This window comes from Aulonocara stuartgranti (assembly GCF_965226115.1).
Source record: "Aulonocara stuartgranti genome assembly, chromosome: 6".
In the NCBI taxonomy this organism is placed as follows: Eukaryota; Metazoa; Chordata; class Actinopteri; order Cichliformes; family Cichlidae; genus Aulonocara; species Aulonocara stuartgranti.
In genome coordinates, this window is record NC_138944.1 from 15,533,211 (window position 1) to 15,552,686 (window position 19,476).

Genomic DNA, 19,476 nt, shown 5'->3' on the forward strand with positions numbered 1-19,476 from the left:
GACTACAGAAATACCTCCTTGCAATTAAATTATATGTCATGTGTATTTTTTTATTATTCTCATATATATACACACACATACATACATATATATATAAAAAAAACACCCAGCACGCCCCTGCGGGCGGTTTATCCTTCAAGCTCGGGTCCTCTACCAGAGGCCTGGGAGCTTGAGGGTCCTGCGCAGTATCTTAGCTGTTCCCAGGACTGCGCTCTTCTGGACAGAGATCTCCGATGTTGTTCCCGGGATCTGCTGGAGCCACTCGCCTAGCTTGGGAGTCACCGCACCTAGTGCTCCGATTACCACGGGGACCACCGTTACCTTCACCCTCCACATCCTCTCGAGCTCTTCTCTGAGCCCTTGGTATTTCTCCAGCTTCTCGTGTTCCTTCTTCCTGATATTGCTGTCATTCGGAACCGCTACATCGATCACTACGGCCGTCTTCTTCTGTTTGTCTACCACCACTATGTCCGGTTGGTTAGCCACCACCATTTTGTCCGTCTGTATCTGGAAGTCCCACAGGATCTTAGCTCGGTCATTCTCCACCACCCTTGGGGGCATCTCCCATTTTGACCTCGGGACTTCCAGGTTATACTCGGCACAGATGTTCCTGTACACTATGCCGGCCACTTGGTTATGGCGTTCCATGTATGCCTTGCCTGCTAGCATCTTGCACCCTGCTGTTATGTGCTGGATTGTCTCTGGGGCATCTTTACACAGCCTGCACCTGGGGTCTTGCCTGGTGTGATAGACCCCAGCCTCTATGGATCTTGTGCTCAAAGCTTGTTCTTGTGCTGCCATGATTAGTGCCTCTGTGCTGTCTTTCAGTCCAGCTTTGTCCAGCCACTGGTAGGATTTCTGGATATCAGCCACCTCCTCTATCTGCCGGTGGTACATACCGTGCAGGGGCCTGTCCTTCCATGATGGTTCCTCGTCTCCCTCCTCTTTCTTGGGTTTCTGCTGCCTGAGGTATTCACTGAGCACTCGGTCAGTTGGGGCCATCTTCCCAATGTATTCTTGGATGTTCGTTGTCTCATCCTGGACTGTGGTGCTGACACTCACCAGTCCCCGGCCCCCTTCCTTCTGCTTAGCGTACAGCCTCAGGGTGCTGGACTTGGGGTGAAACCCTCCATGCATGGTAAGGAGCTTTCTTGTCTTTATGTCAGTGGCTTCTATCTCCTCCTTTGGCCAGCCTATTACCCCAGCAGGGTACCTGATCACGGGCAGGGCGTATATATATATATATATATATATATGTTTGGCCAACCCAAACACTGGAACTTACGGAGCCACGCAAGGGACATGGGAGAAAAAAAAATTACGATGACCTTTTGCGAGATCTCGCAAAACAAACTCTTATATTGAAAATGTGTATATACGTATGTATGGATAGATAGAAACATATATATATCGTAATTTTTTTTTCTCCCATGTCCCTTGCGTGGCTCCGTAAGTTCCAGTGTTTGGGTTGGCCTAGTATATTATAGTCATAGTATAGTCATCAGTTAAATCATTAATTTTCAAGGTGTTTGTTATAATACTGATTACATTCATACAACAATGCAGTGAAAGGAGTGGGTAAAATGTGTAAAACCTTTTTTTCCTTCAACATGTAGAGATAGACAAGAACACTTGTAAGCATATGCTGGTATATTCTAAGAATTCTTCTAAGGAAACAGATGAAGAGTTGTTGTTTGATACACTGAAGAACATCCAGCATGCATCTGAGAAACAGCTGCAGCTGAAGTCATGTGTACTTACCCAAAGAAATAATCTTTCTGGGGGTAATCTTGATAATCTTGAGGATGTTCGATCTTACCCCTTATGCCACCTATATGCGTTACTTTCTCTTCATGCTAGAGCTGTTCTTTCTCGCCGTCCTCCTGTGTGTAGAACTGCACATCCTCATTGATCTGTCTGTGACACTAAACAATTAGAGATTAGATTACAGGGCTATTCAATGACAACATTAAATTGTACTGTGTTGTACTCCCCACCACCTCCCTTATGGTATTCAATGGATCTACTTTCCCGTTGAAAAGCCTGAAAACTATATCATGTAATGTCAACTCGACATTACATGATCTCAAAGATTTGTACTCAAAATTTTGTAGTTAATCTATAACTGTAAATTTTTTATAGTGAAAATATATTCTACAGGGTGGGCCATTTATATGGATACACCGTAATAACATGGGAATGGTTGGTGATATTAAAGTCCTGTTTGTGGCACATTAGTATATGTGAGGGGGCAAACTCCTCAAGATGGGTGGTGACCATGGTGGCCATTTAGAAGTCGGCCATCTTGGATACAACTTTTGTTTTTCCAATAGGAAGAGGGCCATGTGACATATCAAACTTATTGGTAATGTCACAAGAAAAACAATGGTGTGCTTGGCTTCAGCGTAACTTTATCCATCTTGTATCCAAGATGTCTTCATGTTTTAATTGTTTTAGTTGGCATATCTTGTGGAGATTGGATCTCTTGTGACATACAAGCATCTTGAGTTCATCTCAGTCCTGTTCTCTTTCAGTGCTCATACATACAGTATTATTGGTCAGAGGGCCCGGTGGCGCCAGTGTCCGGCAGCCTCGCCTCTGTCAGTGCGCCCCAGGGTGGCTGTGGCTACAATGTAGCTTGCCATCACCAATGTGTGAATGTGTGTGTGAATGGGTGGATGACTGGATATGTAAAGCGCTTTGGGGTCCTTAGGGACTAGTAAAGCGCTATATAAATACAGGCCATTTACCATTCAAATGTGATACTTTTCTTGCCTCAGTACTTTTTGTTCCTTTTCTCAGACAGGTGTACAAGCACTTTCTCATACCCACATGTTTACTGTAGACACACCCGTTCTCATCGCTGCTGGATTTAGGTCCCGGCTGTATGGTGTAAACAAAAGCATAAATCACCTTTGCTTCTCCTTAATGGCTTGACTTAAATTCATGGTTCTCCCCTGCACTAAATCACAGCGGCGAGTGCCCAGGGAGGCTAGAAGGCTAATACACACCGTCCATGAATACCATCAGCATCGAGGCCAGTTTGATACATCTAAACACAGTCAATTTAGAGATGGATAGGCCCAAGTTGGGCAGCCACTGGGGAGACGAGAACACTTGAAAGGCTGCCGAGCATGTGATAATTGTGCAGAGTTTGGACCAAAAAAAAAAAAAGTATTACCATGGGACAATCTGAGGAAACCAGGGGTGTGAAAAGAAATGGCACTCTCCTGGTTATCAAACACATAGTCTATCACACATAACAATAGAAGATGAGGAAATGCATTTCCTTCCTTCCATATTGAAGGTCTTTACACAATACAAGTGTGTATATGGAGCTCACATTGAATTTAACCTGGGTCATTTCTACTGGTAAACATTAATGCTCCTGATATATTTGTTATTTTCCTCTTAGACCCTGAGTTATAAAATAAAGTATTACTGTAGCTTTACAGTTGTTTTTGTTATATTTTTAGCCATGCTACAGGCGTGATGTCAATGTCATACAGCCTCTCATGTCCCCAGAATGTTCTACATAATAAAGTTAACATGTTTGATTTTATTAAACCTTTTTCAAAACAAAAGGTGTTATGTATTTGCATCTGCATACATACGTTTAAAGAAAACCCCAAATAAATTTAACCTTGTGCACCGAATTCTTGTTTTTTAAAGTCATTTAAGATATTGCTGTACACCCTATGAAAAAAAATCTAAATTCATCATTAAACTCATTTAAAGCCCCCAAATACCATGACATTCATGCTCATGACCATAACTTGATTTTTTCTTTTACGTTTAGCCTGTCTTGGCATGGACTGCCAAGCAACTGGTGAAGACCTTTGCAAACTTTCTGCAAAGAGTTTCTGTCAAATGTTGTCCACAGACAGTTTGCTTTAGTAAAACTATGAATGAACTTTAATCTGTATAGAAATGACAGCCAAGCTTATTATAAACACATTATGCTGAAATATTCACCAAGACTTACTGATTTCGTACACATATTTCTCATTTGACAAAATAAAACCCTCAGATGAGTAACATTTACTTTACTATCGGAGCTGCTAGAGATAAAATAAATTGATTGCCCAACAGAATCACTTGAGTGTCCGATGGTTCCTCTGTGTGGCCTATCCTTTGTTTGTAATTATTTTGCTGTGTTCTTGGTAATTATTTTGCTGTGTGCGCACTCACACTGGCCAATCTAAGGTGAAGCACTAAAGCTTAATTAAAGGCGCTGTAATGTAAGCACCAGCTTGGAGACATCTGTATGGTCTTATTTTTAAATGAACAATAATTTCTCCATCCGACACGGATGGCCCATAAGGGGATGGAATGCATAGAGATTCCCTTGTGCTTTGGCTATAATTACCATAATCATCTCCGTTTTATAATTCAGACTCATACTTTAAATCTCTGCAAGTGAAAGCACTCTGTCTATAGGCACTTCAGCGTGAAGTGGTTGTCTGAGTGTTGTTAATCACACAGTGGGTCATCTTTTTCACTGAGGCAGTTTGAACCACATTTAATCTTCCTATCATAAAACACCTTTAGAGGCTAGAATCTCATCTGGGAGTTGAGCCAAAATAAATGATTTTTGCAACCAGTATTACTGCAAGAACACATCAGCAACTGCAAAGTGCAATCAAACAGAGCGAGCTAATCCTTTGCGTTAGCAAACATTGGCATCAAGTTTGAGCATTTCATAAGAAGGTACGCCAGCTACCATGTATGCACTGAGCCAGATTAGCTTCCCAGTTCTCCTAAAATAAACCCTCTGATCTTGTCAACGCTTGCTTCAAAGTGATAAACTCTCCCTCACACACAAATTTGTCCTGTGTCAAAGCCGCTGACAACCCCATCAGGGTTACAGGAGGCAAGGGATGCATGACCCCAAATACTGGATTTCATCCATTTTCAGTCCAAACAAAAGATAACAAGGATTCCTGACAGGGCTGGCCCTTTGCAGATTAGAGAGAATTATAGTTTGCAGAATTCTGTGATAATGCAGGACAGAATGATAGTCATCAAAAACAACTGCCCGAATATGATGCTAAACATATGCGCACATACTCATCAAACACAAGGGACAAACATAAATACAGTTTCAGATATTATATTCTTTGATGGAGAAATCTTTTAGTACCACATATTTAATGTTAAACTATATGGAACTCTTGTAAATATATTAAGGTTATACAGTTCAAATTGACTGCTAATATTTGAGTTAGAAATTTGGTTATGTTGAGCTGGTGACAGCGATAAATCATGGATTTCCTGTCTCCCCCTCTTCAAGTACTTTTTCCCTCCAGACATATAGTCTCCAAAGCTACCAAGTGTTTTATTCACCTTTTTTCATGGATTCAGACAATATCAGCATTCTTGTTTGATCAAATAATTACACATTTTAGCCCTCTCCTGCACTGTATACATCATGTCTTTTGTGAATGTGACAACATTTTTGTCCCAAAAAGAGTTGTTCTCTTGTCTCAAATTGCTCAGTCCTATTCCTGCCAGCTGAAGTAGGCAGCTGCACTATAATCAAGATTATTCAGTTGCATCCTTTGGAAGCCTGTAACAGCCTGTAGATTATGCTGAAATTGATGTATAATGAGGCCACAGATGGCAAAGCACAATGCTCCTCAATGTTTCAATGTTCACATAGTGGCAGCAGCTTTTTCTAAACGTGTGAAGATCATCTCTGCCACAGCTTAGGTTTGCATCAGTCATTATAACGGATGGCAACTTACAACTGCAGTATTCAATCCTTTTTAAATATTTTGGACAAAATGACCTTTGAACCTACAGAATGAATCAACTGCAGGGCTTAAAAGCATCAAGAATTTTTTTCATTTCTTTGTGGGTTTTCCCATTGAGATGTGCTGTAAGGTTGTTTCATGTTAAAGTGATGTGTCAAAATATAGGATTGCAGTGCTCATGTAGACTTTTTCCGGTCTACATTTTCTTTCGGGTCTGTCACTTGATAACTGCCAGGAATAAAAGCTTGGGTATAATAAGTCTTCCTTCTGAAAATAAACTCCTGGATCCAGATAAGTGATGGATGGATGGATGGATAAAACCAACAGCAATGTTGGGGGAAAAAAAAACAACACAAAGAGAATGTGCTGGAAACACAATTTCTATTATAAAATTGGATGTCATTTCCTTTACTCTGTTATCTTTGCTTTTGTTAACTGCTTAAAAAAAATCTAGCATTCATTTCTTGCAGTCTGCATACACTCTAGGTCCTTTGCTACAGTGTAAACATTTTAATGTTAGGCGCTTAGAGAGATATCTATGGAAGCTTGTTTATGCCACTATTTTTTTTCTTTTTTTGCCATCTATATCTTGAACTTTAAAATATTTATCTCAAAATTTTGAACTAATCAAAAAAAAATTTAGAGTTAGGCATCTTCAAAATTCTAGTTTACAAGCTGAAATTTTGAAAAAAATAACCCTAAATTTCAAGTCAGCTCTGCCAGTCAGGAAGCTTTGTCAAGGTACATCAGCTACCAGTGCTACACCAGTGCCGGACTTGAATGAGCAACTTGCTCAGTTTACTATACATTGGTAGCTCACTGAGGCTATCATTATCCGATTTTGAATGTGACTGTGTCTGCGCCATCTGCTTCTGGGTATTACGAAAATTATGTTATTTACAGAGCTACCTGATTGGCAGCGCAAACTTAAAATTTCAACTCACTACCTCAATATTGCGAGAAAATAACTTAAAATTTTGAGAAAATACCTCGAAATTATGACTTATCAAATCAAATTTTCAAGTTATGGATGGGAATTTTCATCTTTTTTTGGCAGAAACAAGCTTCCATCGAGAGCTAATGTGTTTGCAGTGATGAAGAGCTGTTTCTGGGCAGTTGTGGCTCAGGAGGTAGAGCAGATTTTAAGTTGCTAAGTAATAATAAATATCTTTAAATACATGATTGGCGTTAAATCTGTTAAACAAACACAATCTTACAAAAAAAAAAAAAAAAAGAAATCTGTCCAAAGCAAGCTACAGGTCAAGGCCCTTGAATTCCCACAAACTCAGCTCCAGTTCACACTGTCATATATAGACTTATACCCTTTGACTTGTATTTGTAATATATTAACATACTGTGAAACTTTTTTGCAAACAACTATTTAACTACCTCTTCAAGCAGACATTGTTGTAACTGTCAGCTGGTGGTCTGAGCACAGACTGGGTCAGGTTGTTTGTTCAGATGAGCACATAAATGTTATCCATGATTGTGTGCGATTGAAATGTACTCAGGGTTTAAGTGTTCAAATGGGGGGCAGATAGAGGAGTTAGGAAGGAATAGCCGGCAAGCAATCTTGTGGTAAGGTAAGGTAGAGGATAATAGTCTTTTCTTTGAGTTGTTCTGAGTGATTGTCAGCATCCAAGTGTCTGTGCTTGTTGATGTACGGACATGGCTGTCAGAATGACAGTCTCAGATGTTATGAAGAGCATCCTTTTCTCTGTTAGTAATACATTTAGATTGAATGGCATTTGATTCTATTTGCTGCTGATTCACTTTTTTAGACTGCATCTCTGTATAAATTGTCTCGTACAGTGCATCCAGAAAGTATTCACACTTGTTCCACATTTTGTCATTCTACAACCCTGTTTCAAAATGGATTTGATTCAATTTCAGCTCAAAATTCTACACACAAGAATGACAAAATGAAAAAGTTTTGCTGACATTCTTCCAAATTAAAACAACAACAACAACAACATAATGTGTATAAATATTCAACAATACTTTTCTCAATACTCAGTTTGTTGAAGCACCCGACATCCTCTGGTCTTTTTGATTATGCTACAACCTTGGCACACGTATTTCTCTGGGGGTGTCTTCCATTCATCTTCGCAGAATCTTTAAAGCTCCATCAGGTTGGATGCGGCGCGTCGATGCAGCCATTTTCAGATCTCTAAAAAGATGTTTAATTCGGTTCAAGTCTGGGCTCTGGCTGGGCCACTTTGTGACATTCAGAGTGGTCCTTAAGTCATTCCATTGTCATTCTGGCTGCGTGCTTAGGGTTGTTGTCTCGTTGGAAGATTAACCTTCACCCCAGTCTGAGGTCCTCTGCAGGAGCATATTACCCTCAAGCATGTCTCAGTACATTGTTGCATTCATCTTTGCCTCAGCCCTGAGTTGCTGCTGAAAAACATCTCCACAGCATACTGCTGCTAACACTATGTTTCACTGTAGGGATGGTATTGGCCAGGTGACATGGCACTAGGTGAAAAGGTTCAATCTTTGTATCATCAGACGAGGGAATTTTCTTTTTCATGTTCAGAGAATCACTTTGATTTATGCATGATGGAGGCCCTGTGCACTGTGCTCACTGGGACCTTCAGTGATGCAGTGCAATTCCTTAGACTTCGTGACTTTAGCTCTGACATGCACTTTTGTACTGTTCTCTCTCTGTGCTGAACTCCCTGAGCATGAACATAGATAAACAACCAGCCAAACTCATCTTGAAAGCGCCAGGAAAGTGAGCATGTTTGCTCCTTTAATGAAGATACACAGCCATAACAGTGAATTGACATCAATGAACAGGAGCGAGACTAGAAAGACACAAAAACAACTCTTAATAGATTATCCTATAATCTACAGGTAGGTATAGTTAGGCACTAACACAGTATAGTACAAAATAAGTATCCTATAGATATACAGTCTGATATTGATACAATAACCTAACAACAGGCGAGCATTCACTTGTAGCATTAGCTTACAGGTTATGTCATAAAACTACTATATTCGTAAAGAGTGAGAAAAAATGTCACAAAACACTATTATTACTCTTCTAGAAATACAAAGAACTGATAGAACCTACAGATATTGCTTTCTGAAGGACTCATCTCAAGGATTATTTTGAATTTCATATAAATTACCTCAAAGGTGCAGCCATGCTTTTCCCACTGTTCTCTACACTTCCTCTTTCCTAACTATCCAAATTTAAAAATAAAAGCTCTAGACATTTCTGACATTAAAGAATAGAAATACAATTTCCATGGCTACATATTTATCCAGTTAACATATAAAACATAATCAGGGCAGAACTAGAGTAAAGCAATGTGAATACTTTCTGAGCGTACTCCATCTGCTCACAGGTGTACAGTGAAAAAAGGGTTTAGTCCATCAATAACATCATCGTAACAGAAGGAGAACTGAAGAGGTAGTTAGCTGCAAAGAGAATACTCCTTTCGGTTACCAATGGGTCTTATCATATATTGTTTCTTAATTTAGTCAAATTAATGTAGTGCCAACCTATAAAACCAATACAAAAAACAACCAACATCTCAAAAGTGTTTTTAAGAGGACATTTTTGAAAGAATGTGTTATGTTTTCAGTGATGCAACTCTAAACACAATTGAGTTTCTTCCTTTTTTGCTGTAAGCTGTGTAAATGGTATATTTGATGAATGTATATGACATACTCAGTGGTTCTCATATGCCTCGGTGATGAAGGTTATACACTACTTTTGAACCTGGTAAAATCTGACCAAGGGCATGTTTCATTTGGAACCCAACATGTCTGTATAATAGATATTTACATAGGTAATGGGAACTGCTGGAGAGCAAATCAGTTCTGATTGTCAGATTCACATGTATTCACATTCATTCTAGAAGCCATGATGAAGGTTTCAGGAGCATTATATAACAAAAGCTCACCTTTTATTTGTAATGTACCCACAGGCTTTTAACACAGTATTATATTCTCATACAGCAAACTGAAAAATTAAGCTCAGAAGTGCTAAAACAGACAAAAAAAAAAAAAAAAAAAAAAGGAAAACTAAACTCACAGAGCCATGAGGGAGAACACAACACAGGACAGAAGGAGAAGCAGACCTAAATACACAGAAGGGTAACGAGGGAGGTGGGAGCACACGGGGAACACAGCTGACACAAATTAGACCTGATGAGATGGGAAGGAAAACTGAAAACACTAACCCAGGACACGGACTGTCAAAGTAAAACAGGAAACACAGTGAGATGGAGACTATGATTGGACATGGAACACGCAGACGTGAAACACACAATCAACTGGGGAGACAGGGTGGAACACAATAAGAGGGACATGGGAACGGGCAAGGGGAATAAAACACAGACACCACTAAGAGGGCACAGGAGAGCGAGAGGGGAACACAAGGACGAGGGAAAGAGGAAAAAGCTTCCTCAACCGCCACAGGCTAGAGTTTACCACATAGATGCATTCATTTGGTTTTTTTGTTTGGTTTTTTATATCACTCCAGCGTTCATATTGTTGCTAGAAAACTCAACAGGAAGCAGAGCAAGTTTACACTCCATCATAGAAGCTCGTAACTCGAGCTGGAATTCCCCATCAGCTCCACTCCTAAATACTGACATGCTGATTAGAAGGAAACAAATGGAAATTAAATGTAACACCATTACTCTCTAAATATATTAAATTCTAAATTACATTATGTTCTATGCTGAATGCTTACGTTAAATTTACAGTCAGAAAAACAAGGTCAGCTGGTACACCTTGGCATTTTAACGTTCCAAGGTTAACATTGGAGGTGTAGACTTGATTACACCATAAAATGAGATAAAGTCAGTTACATATCAACTCATTTTGAAAACCTGCCAGGTACTGAAAGGAAAGTCCCGAACCACATTGGACACGAGTCCCTTCAAACGTTGTTCCCCTAAAAACACACTACAGTGAAAGACTAGATTTTTGTTTTCTGCAGAGATGCCCTGAGGTTGTCCTGTGAGTTTGGGAAAATTGGCTCAATTTGATTTGAAGTGGGACTTGCTACCTGCACGAAATCACTCTAGCAAAGAAAGCTGCTTTACGTCTTTGCTTGAGAAACAAATTCTTTACTACTCTAAGGATTTCTCTTGTTCTCCTAGACTCCTCTCATTTATGGCTCTCATTGCAGGATCATAGAATTGATTGCATTCACCACTTTTTAGAAATCACACAACTAATGGTCGCATCCACAATAACTGTTGGAATGAGCAGTTGCTAAAAAAGTACAAAATGAAAGATAATGTGAACATTAAGAATTGTTGCTTAGAATATTCAGCGTATGTATTTAATAGTCTTTTAAAATCTTCTTTTCCCGTCATTGTAACTGGTTAATGTTTAACTGCAGAGACAAAAGAAATAAAGACAAAGTACAAGTGAGCTGAAGGTGTGTTAGTAAGACTGAGGAAAACAACAAGAATGTGTTCATAAACCTGGTAGCTGATAAGAAGTGACAGTTTTTAGAGATATCACATATGACACAGCAGGTAATGAATACTGTGCTGTACTTCACTTTTAAGTGAGGGGAATTTTTAAACAGCATTCTGTGGTTAGAGGCTATTGCTTCACAAAGTGCTCATAAATCTGTCAGATATCTGGTAATTGTAAACGAGGTAGCCGACAAGCCAGCAAAAAGCAGACCTCAATATTAAAGAAAAATAACTTCATTTTGAGTAGGTGTAAAATGTTCACACCAGGAATTTAGCATTAAGGGAATTTAAAAGAAGAAGAAAAAAACAGCCTACTTATTGTTGACGGGGGAAATAGCAGTTTAATTCTTATTCTGCAGTTTTAATCATCGAGTTGTTATGAATCTTCTCAGCTAATAAAATTATGTCTATTGCTCAGGAATTCTCTGCTGGGTTGCTCTTGTTTTGCTGTTCACTGTCTGTGTCCCTTCTTCTGCTTTCGCTCTGTGAGCAGAGGCTTCTCAGCATCTGGATTCCATGTAGAATTAATTTATTACTGTAAAATATTTGCTTTCTAGTAAACAGCATACACAGGTCTTTTGTTTATGTTGGTATCGCACTTATCCTCTTATCAGTCTTAGCTCAACTACTAAAAGAAGAAGAAGATTCCCAGCAAGGAATTGCTGTATTTGCTGTTCAAATGCAACAGAAGTATTTGATGTTTTTACTTCAGGGACGTCCTGCAGGTCATAGCATCAATGTATCTAATCCATCCAGAGCATGCAGTATCAAAGCTGTAGAAAGAGAATAGATATTAATAATTTTTGAACAGATTATGTCACCTACGGATGTTCAAATTCAAGTTGATTAAGATTGGTTTACAGTATGACCAGAACACTGGAGTAAAACTTAGGTGCCACACTGACAATCTTTTATGTTGAGGCTTATGAGTCAGGTTGTGTTGAACAAAGGCGTAACTCAAAAAGAAATTCACATTCTTTATGGTGCCACCTAGAAATGTTTGTGTGATCATGTTTGAACAGCCAAGTAACTATTCAGTACATCTCAGTGGTTCCAAGTTAAGCAACAATCAGCTTAGTGAGTGATATCTCATTCAGGAAAACCCACAAAACTACAGCATGCTTAGCTTTGAAGTTTGTTTTTTTATAAATGATGAATTGGTGGCCACTTTGTCTTGGGTCAGTCTCAATACAATAGATTTATCTTGAATGTCCAAATGTGTTTAGCCTGGTTCAAAAGTGAACTTAATCTCTGTCACGGCTGGCGAGGCAGGCCTTGTGGAGGTAAAGTGAGGACCCAAGTGCAGGCAGAGGTTGGTATGAGGACTGAGTTTATTTAAGGTGGAGATGGCGAGGACAGGAACTAAGGAATAACTAAACTGGGGAAAACCTGAATACATGAAACTGAAAACAAAACTCATGGAGTGACACGCAAAGGAGCACAGAAAGGACCACGGAGGAAACACAGGGAGACTCAGGGAGACACAGAGGTTAACTATACGAGAGGAAATTACTAAATACACAGGGAACTAAACAGAATACATGAAACCTAAACTACAACACTGGACACCATAAAATAAATTAAGATACGAAGAGAACCTTAAACATCAAACATAATAAAAAAAGACAAGGATCCAGGATCCTGACAGTTCAGTCATAAATAATGCAGAGAAAATCTTTTTTAACTGGAAATATAGGCAAGGCAAGGCAAGTTTATTTATATAGCACAATTCAACAACAAGGTGATTCAAAGTGATTTACAATTGATTAAAAAAATCAGTAGTTAAAATGTAAGTTTTGAAATTTAAGCTTAACCCTCTCAGGCTCAAATTAAACTTTTTGTTGCTAATGCACAACCAAGTCCTGCAGTGGTACTTCTGAGTAAAAAAACCTCATAAAATATGTATGCGGGGTAATCAGGTTGTTAGTTTTTAACTGTTGCAAATCGGCAACGCCTGCCTTGAGAGGGTTAAAAGTGTGGATTTGGTGTTTTATTCAAATGCAGCTGAGAACAGGTGCGTCTTCAACCTGGATTTAAATAAACTGAGTGTTTCAGCTGATCTGAGGCTTTCTGGGAGTTTGTTCCACATATATGGAGCATAAAAGCTGAATGCAGCTTCTCCATGTCTGGTTCTGACTCTGGGAACTGATAAAAAACCGGATCCAGATGACCTGAGGGATCTGGAAGGTTCATACTGGGTCAGGAGGTCATTGATGTATTTTGGTCCTAAACCATCCAGAGCTTTATAGGCCAGCATCAGAACTTTAAAGTCTATCCTCTGACGGACAGGCAGCCAGTGTAAAGACCTCAGAGTTGGACTGATGTGGTCCACTTTTTTGGTCTTAGTGAGGACTCGAGCAGCAGAGTTCTGAATGAGCTGTAGTTGTCTGACTGATTTTTTAGGTAGACCTGTAAAGATGCTGTTACAGTAATCAAGCCTACTAAAGATGAATGCATGGACTAGTTTTTCCAGGTCCTGTTGAGACATCAGATCTTTTATCCTTGATGTATTCTTGAGGTGATAGTAAGCTGATTTTGTTATTGTCTTAATGTGTTTTAAGTTTAGGTCTGCATCCATCACTACACTCAAATTTCTCGCCTGGTTGGTGGTTTTTAGGTGTATAGATTGAAGTTCTCTGGTGACCTGTAATCGTTTTTCTTTGGCACCAAAGACTATTACTTCAGTTTTGTTTTTGTTTAGCTGGAGATATGAAACTGAATATGTAGCACAATCAAACAGACACCACACTTTTTTTTACTGCTCTCATTGTGAGGTCAGTGAGTTGATTGTTAAGTAGTATAGCAGATAAGCCTGCTATCCAGCACCTGTTGAGACAGCAACATACTGTTTCTTTAGTTGAATCGACAAAACCACACCACCAGTAACACAGTTTGGTAACTATAAAATAGAACGCTTGCAAGACAAGTCTTCAAGAACCACAAGACCAGTGGCAACAGGTCTTGTCTAAAACATGGTGGGGAACCTGTCGTGGTGTTTCATTTAAGCCAATGGTGTTGGCTTAAATTGATGAAATTATAAAAACAGAAAAATAAAAACAGATTTTCATCCACCATGCAATACCATCGAACCACACACGCAATGGAAGTCTACCATGTGTTTTTGCACCTTTCAATGATCACTGCACCTATTTCCAATTTCCTAGCGTAATATCTAGAAATGAGGACTGTAATGTAATGAACAATAAAACTGTTTGGGATGGAAGTGGTCTGTCTTTAGTTTGAAATATTAAGGGCACCACGAGAGATACAAAATGACCCCAAAGTTGAAATCTGGTCTAGCGCTTAGTGTGTTAGTGGAGCTTTTGAGGTTTCAGCAGCTAACAGGGATTCGATATAGAGAAATTACTGATACAAGTTGAACCAGCATTTTTAAGGCTCTAATGCAATGGGATATCAGAAAGTCATGTAATCTCATGTAATCCTGTTGAAAGTAACTTTAAACAAGAAGCATTTAAACCTTCTGACTAATTCTATTTGGTGTGATTTCGTGAGTAAAATTGGCATATGCACTAAATGCCCTAATTCCCAGTTTTCTATGGAGTCTATTCAGATATTATTTTAGCATTTCTGGTTTCACCTCACTGCAGCCAAATCTACCTGATGAATCACTTTTGGAACAAATGCTGAATTGGACTCAAAGGCTGTATTTTTCTGAGAGCAGGAACTGTCAAACCTAATTTGATGCCAGAGACCAGATGCTAAACAACTTGAGTGGTTTTGCAGCTTTTCTGTAAATCGTGCCAAAACCACAGATAAAACTAGGCATTATGTGTAATCTGGTCTAGACAGCAATTAAGTACAGGATAAAACTCAACATTACTAAGCTGCAGTGTTGCCGGCATTCAGGGAAGTGGAGGTCTGAGTCTCACTTTTGCTTTTGCTTTTTTCGGTGGATTGTGAGACTCAATGATTTTAAGTGTATCGTTCTGTGTTCATGTATTGCATGTGTGTGGATGTGCATACAAAAAGCCTAAAGCCAGATTACATAGAGGCTAAAATATGAACCTGTTGCTAGGGGGACAAATTCCCACTGGCCCCAAAGCCTCAAACATCAGATATAGGTGAGTATTTGTAATTCCATATTATTTTATATTATTAGTCATCATTCCTATTTTTAATATCTTTATATTACAAAGTAACAATGACACTTTATTGTTGAATATTTGGAGGAAATCATAAATATCAGATCCTGTCATTTTTACAGATTATAGAAAAGAAAAAAAAAATCATCTTAAAAGCAAATTTGCACTCTGTTAAAATTAGTAAATAAGTCAAATTAAATGCCATAAAAACAATAGAAAAACAAGTTAGGATACAGAAAAGGGTATGTCATAAACAAGAAATCAAAAAGATCACCAACTTAGCCAATCTGATTTCCTCAGGCAAATCATTCCAGAGCCTTGGGGCTAAATGTTTTAACCTCTTATTTTTCAGCAGGGCTCCTTGAACAGATAAAACATCTCTGTCCAAGGTTCTCAAGGCACATACTGGAGCATGCATTACTGAGAAGTCGGAGATGTAGCTGTGAGCAAGGGCAGGAAGGGTCTCAACAAAATCAATAAAATCTGAAACATACTGGGAGCTTGTGTAAAGAAGCTAAAACCAGAGTGGTATGATCACACCTCTTAGTTCTGGGTAAAAGCCCACTAGCTTTTGTAGGTCAAAAGTTGTAATCCAGGGTCAATAAAAACACGTCAAATGGTACGTGTGTCTTTCAGCAAGGTCAGGGTTTTGAAATATTTCTAAAATGATAAGAAAATAGTCTCCAAAATTTTCTTTGGCTTAATATTATTATTTATAATAATCTGTATTGCTATAGAGTCAGCACCAGTGCTGTCAGTCCAGTTCAATGGGTATTCATGCAGTACAGTATCATTTAAGCTATAGTAATGCAGTTCAGTCATGGCAGCTCAGTTACTCCTTTCACTTGCTTTCACTTTGTACTTGACCAAGTAATAAACAGATTATGATTGAAGAGGTGAGCCTGTGGTTCCTCTGGGTACCTCATCGCTCTTTGTCTCTTCAGTGATGCTTTCAAGTGATTTCGACATCTTTATTAATATAGGCTAAACTGAACAAGCACTGCATTTTTAATATGCTCAAATCTTACAATATTACATGTTTACAATTATTTGGTAACCATAAATAACATGTTAAACAACAATTTGGGTGCTTCCAGGGATTTTCAGGGAATTTAGGTAAGGTAGTTTATGTTTGTGTGTTTCTCATTTTGTCAGTGTTAACTGATTAAGACAGCTGATATCTCAAGCGATGAATAAGAAGCGATATCACAAGACTGACAGCTGCCAAACTGAGTTGTCCTCATACTTGCCATTAGCCTGCAGCCTTCCTATTATGCCTTGCTCTCTGGCTGTGAACACCTGCTGAACTTGAATTGGTAGAATTTAAACCACTAGATAGTATGTTTGAAGGTAATGCTTGCTTATGACCTGCAAAACAAAGACTTTACCTTTACATATGCACAACTTGGTGCTCACATAGTCATGGATATAGAGTAAGTAGCAAAAATGTGCATCCGTGACAACTGAATCTTGAAACATTACCGCAGCAGACAACCTAAGGACTATATTAAAGTGGCTTAAACAGTAACCAGTTAATGGGCATCTAGATAAATCCCTAAGAGAATAAATGTTTTCCTTTTGTAGAAACAAGTCTAATGAAGTCATTGTGTCGTACATGTGCATTCAGAGGGTGATGAAACAAGCCGACCAGTGCTGACTATCACTAGGCTCACCTGTTATTGCACAATTGCTTCATAAACTTTATTAGATTATAGCCGGTGTGTATTGTGCTCATAAATATCCATCAAAGATGTTACCTTTTCTCATAAATTTAGAATTTAGAATTTAAAGCATAGATAGAACAATAAAGAAAAATAACACAAATACAGCAGCCAGTGAAGAGTTCCAGGTACTTCATGCAAACTGCATTCATTTTGCTCATGACCTGCAACACAGCTAATGCATACTGTAAAGAGTTTTCCTTCCGTTCCTTGCTCTTGCTTTCTTTCTCCGTCAAACATGGAAGAAGATTTGCAAAGTTGGACCACTTATACCTGACTGCAGCACTTAGCTGTGCACAGTATAAGTAGGAGCAAAGAGGAGCTACACAAGTAGAAAGCAACAAAAAAACAACTATAAAGTATAATAACAATTAAAGATTTTCTCATCTTGCAGCCAGACTGTATATTCTTTTTGGGCAACAGATCTCTGCCTGGGTTCATTCACATGTGCATGTACTGTGCATTTGCAGCAATAACTGTCACTAGACCTTTTTATTTCTTCTCAAAAATATACATTAAAAAAAGTAGGTGCAATCAATTTAAATTCCAACAAAAGTAAGTGGTGCATACAGAATGGCAGTAAGACCCACTCACTCAACACTAATGTTCACACTCAGTGATGCTCTTTGTCACCCTTTGTTACCCTGTGACTGTAACACACTGGGTTCTGTAGAACTGTAGATTTTTAATGGGTAATCTGACATCTGTGCAAAGGCAATATTTTTATAACTAACTACGGATATTTCTAAAATTGTGGCATCTACTTTCACACTGACTCGAGGCTGAACTTTTGGTAAAAGGTCAGTGTGACCTCGTAAGTCTTTCTTGCTACAACACAAGCATCGTTATCTTGGATTTTACAAAAACTAATTTAACACACATTTCAAGATTCACAAGATTTCCGAAATGGTGAAGCAAAAAAACTTCTTTCCTGGGACAAACATATATACTCACCAGCTGCTTTATTTTATACACTTTGCTAATACTAGCTTGGTCCCGCTTTGCTTTCAGAGCTACTTTAATTCTTTATGACATCAATTCAACAAGGTGCTAGAAACATTCCTCAGGCATCTTGCTACATATTGACAAGATAGCTTCACACAGTTGATGCAATTTTTTTCTCTACATGCATGATGAGAATCTTCCATTCCACCACATCTGGTGGAGGCCGTTTGAGTACACTGACCTCATTGTCATTGCCAGGAGTGTCAAAATGATTGGAGATTCCTGGCAAACTATCCTGTTGTGAGCAGCCATCATAAAACAGGTACACTGTCACCATAAAGGGATTAACATGGTCAGCAACAGTACTCAGGTAGGCTGAGTCCAAAATTGTGACAAAAAATATTCTCACACCATTCGACCACTAGCAAGCTGAACCACACTTTCATGCTGTCCATGCCGAATAACACTTGCGGACCAAGCAACATTTTTCCAATCATCTGTTGTCGAGTTGTAGCCTCAGTTTTTTGTTCTGAGCTGACAGGAATGATTTAGTTTCAAGGTTCAACTTGTTGGGTATTAAGAGATGCTCATGTCTTGTATGTAACAAGTGGTTATTTTGGTTACTTTTGCCTCCCCATAAGGTTCATAAGCGTTTTATCTAGAGAACTGGATACTTTCTCTTTTTTGGACACCATTCTCTGAAAATCCCAGAGGTGGTTATGTGGGAAAATCCCATTAGGTCAGCTGACCAATTCGTCTGGGACCAACAACCAGCAAGTTGTCTGAGTTGTTGTGATGTGATTGGTAGATCAGATATCTGTCAAACATCAGATATTTGTTTTGACATGTAGTTGCAAAGGTGTACCTAATGAAGCAATTGTATAAAAGGCATCTTGATTTTTGTGTATTAATTCAATTTTTTAGCTGGGTTACACAACTGTGAGCAATATTTCTCCTTTTTTTTTTTTTTTTTTGCTCTTAGCAAATTGGTAGGAAAAGTGAGCACAGAGTCAAAATTAAGATTGATGCGTAGAGATCCAAACTAAAATTTATACCACACAAGCTTTAAGTTCGTCCATAATGAAACCATATCAATGAACTCTCATTATCATGTACACTTTCTGGACATTGACGCAGCCTTTTAGGAGATACTACACGAAATTGTGCAAAACACCAAATATATATTTGTGATAATAAATCTTGCAACAGGCAGAATTTATTAGCACAAATGATGATAAATCTTTTGATAATAAATCTTTCATAAACCTCTTGAGTTTTTTCTTTACTCGCACAGTAGGCTTTCATTCATTTACTCCTTCTGTTTTCTTTATTCAGCAAAACAAGAAATATAGAACACATGAATAGTGGTTTTGGTCTTTTTCTGCTGAATACAAGTTATGTATTGTTATTAAAGCTGGAAAACAGTATTTGCCACTGATGTGCAAAATCACTTATTTACCATCTCTGTGCCCGGTTAAGGTAAGTGACGAGTGGATGTCAG

General features: G+C 38.6%; 1 long non-coding RNA gene across 1 annotated transcript in view; it reads right to left on the minus strand.

Moving 5' to 3' along the window:
- Nucleotides 1-1,696: 1,696 nt before the first annotated feature.
- The window catches only part of LOC309708140, a 54,602-nt gene continuing 36,822 nt past the window's right edge, over nucleotides 1,697-19,476 (minus strand). The window contains exon 3 of the long non-coding RNA XR_014277182.1: nucleotides 1,697-1,925. This is a non-coding gene — a long non-coding RNA (uncharacterized lncRNA). The remainder of the gene's footprint in view (nucleotides 1,926-19,476) is intronic.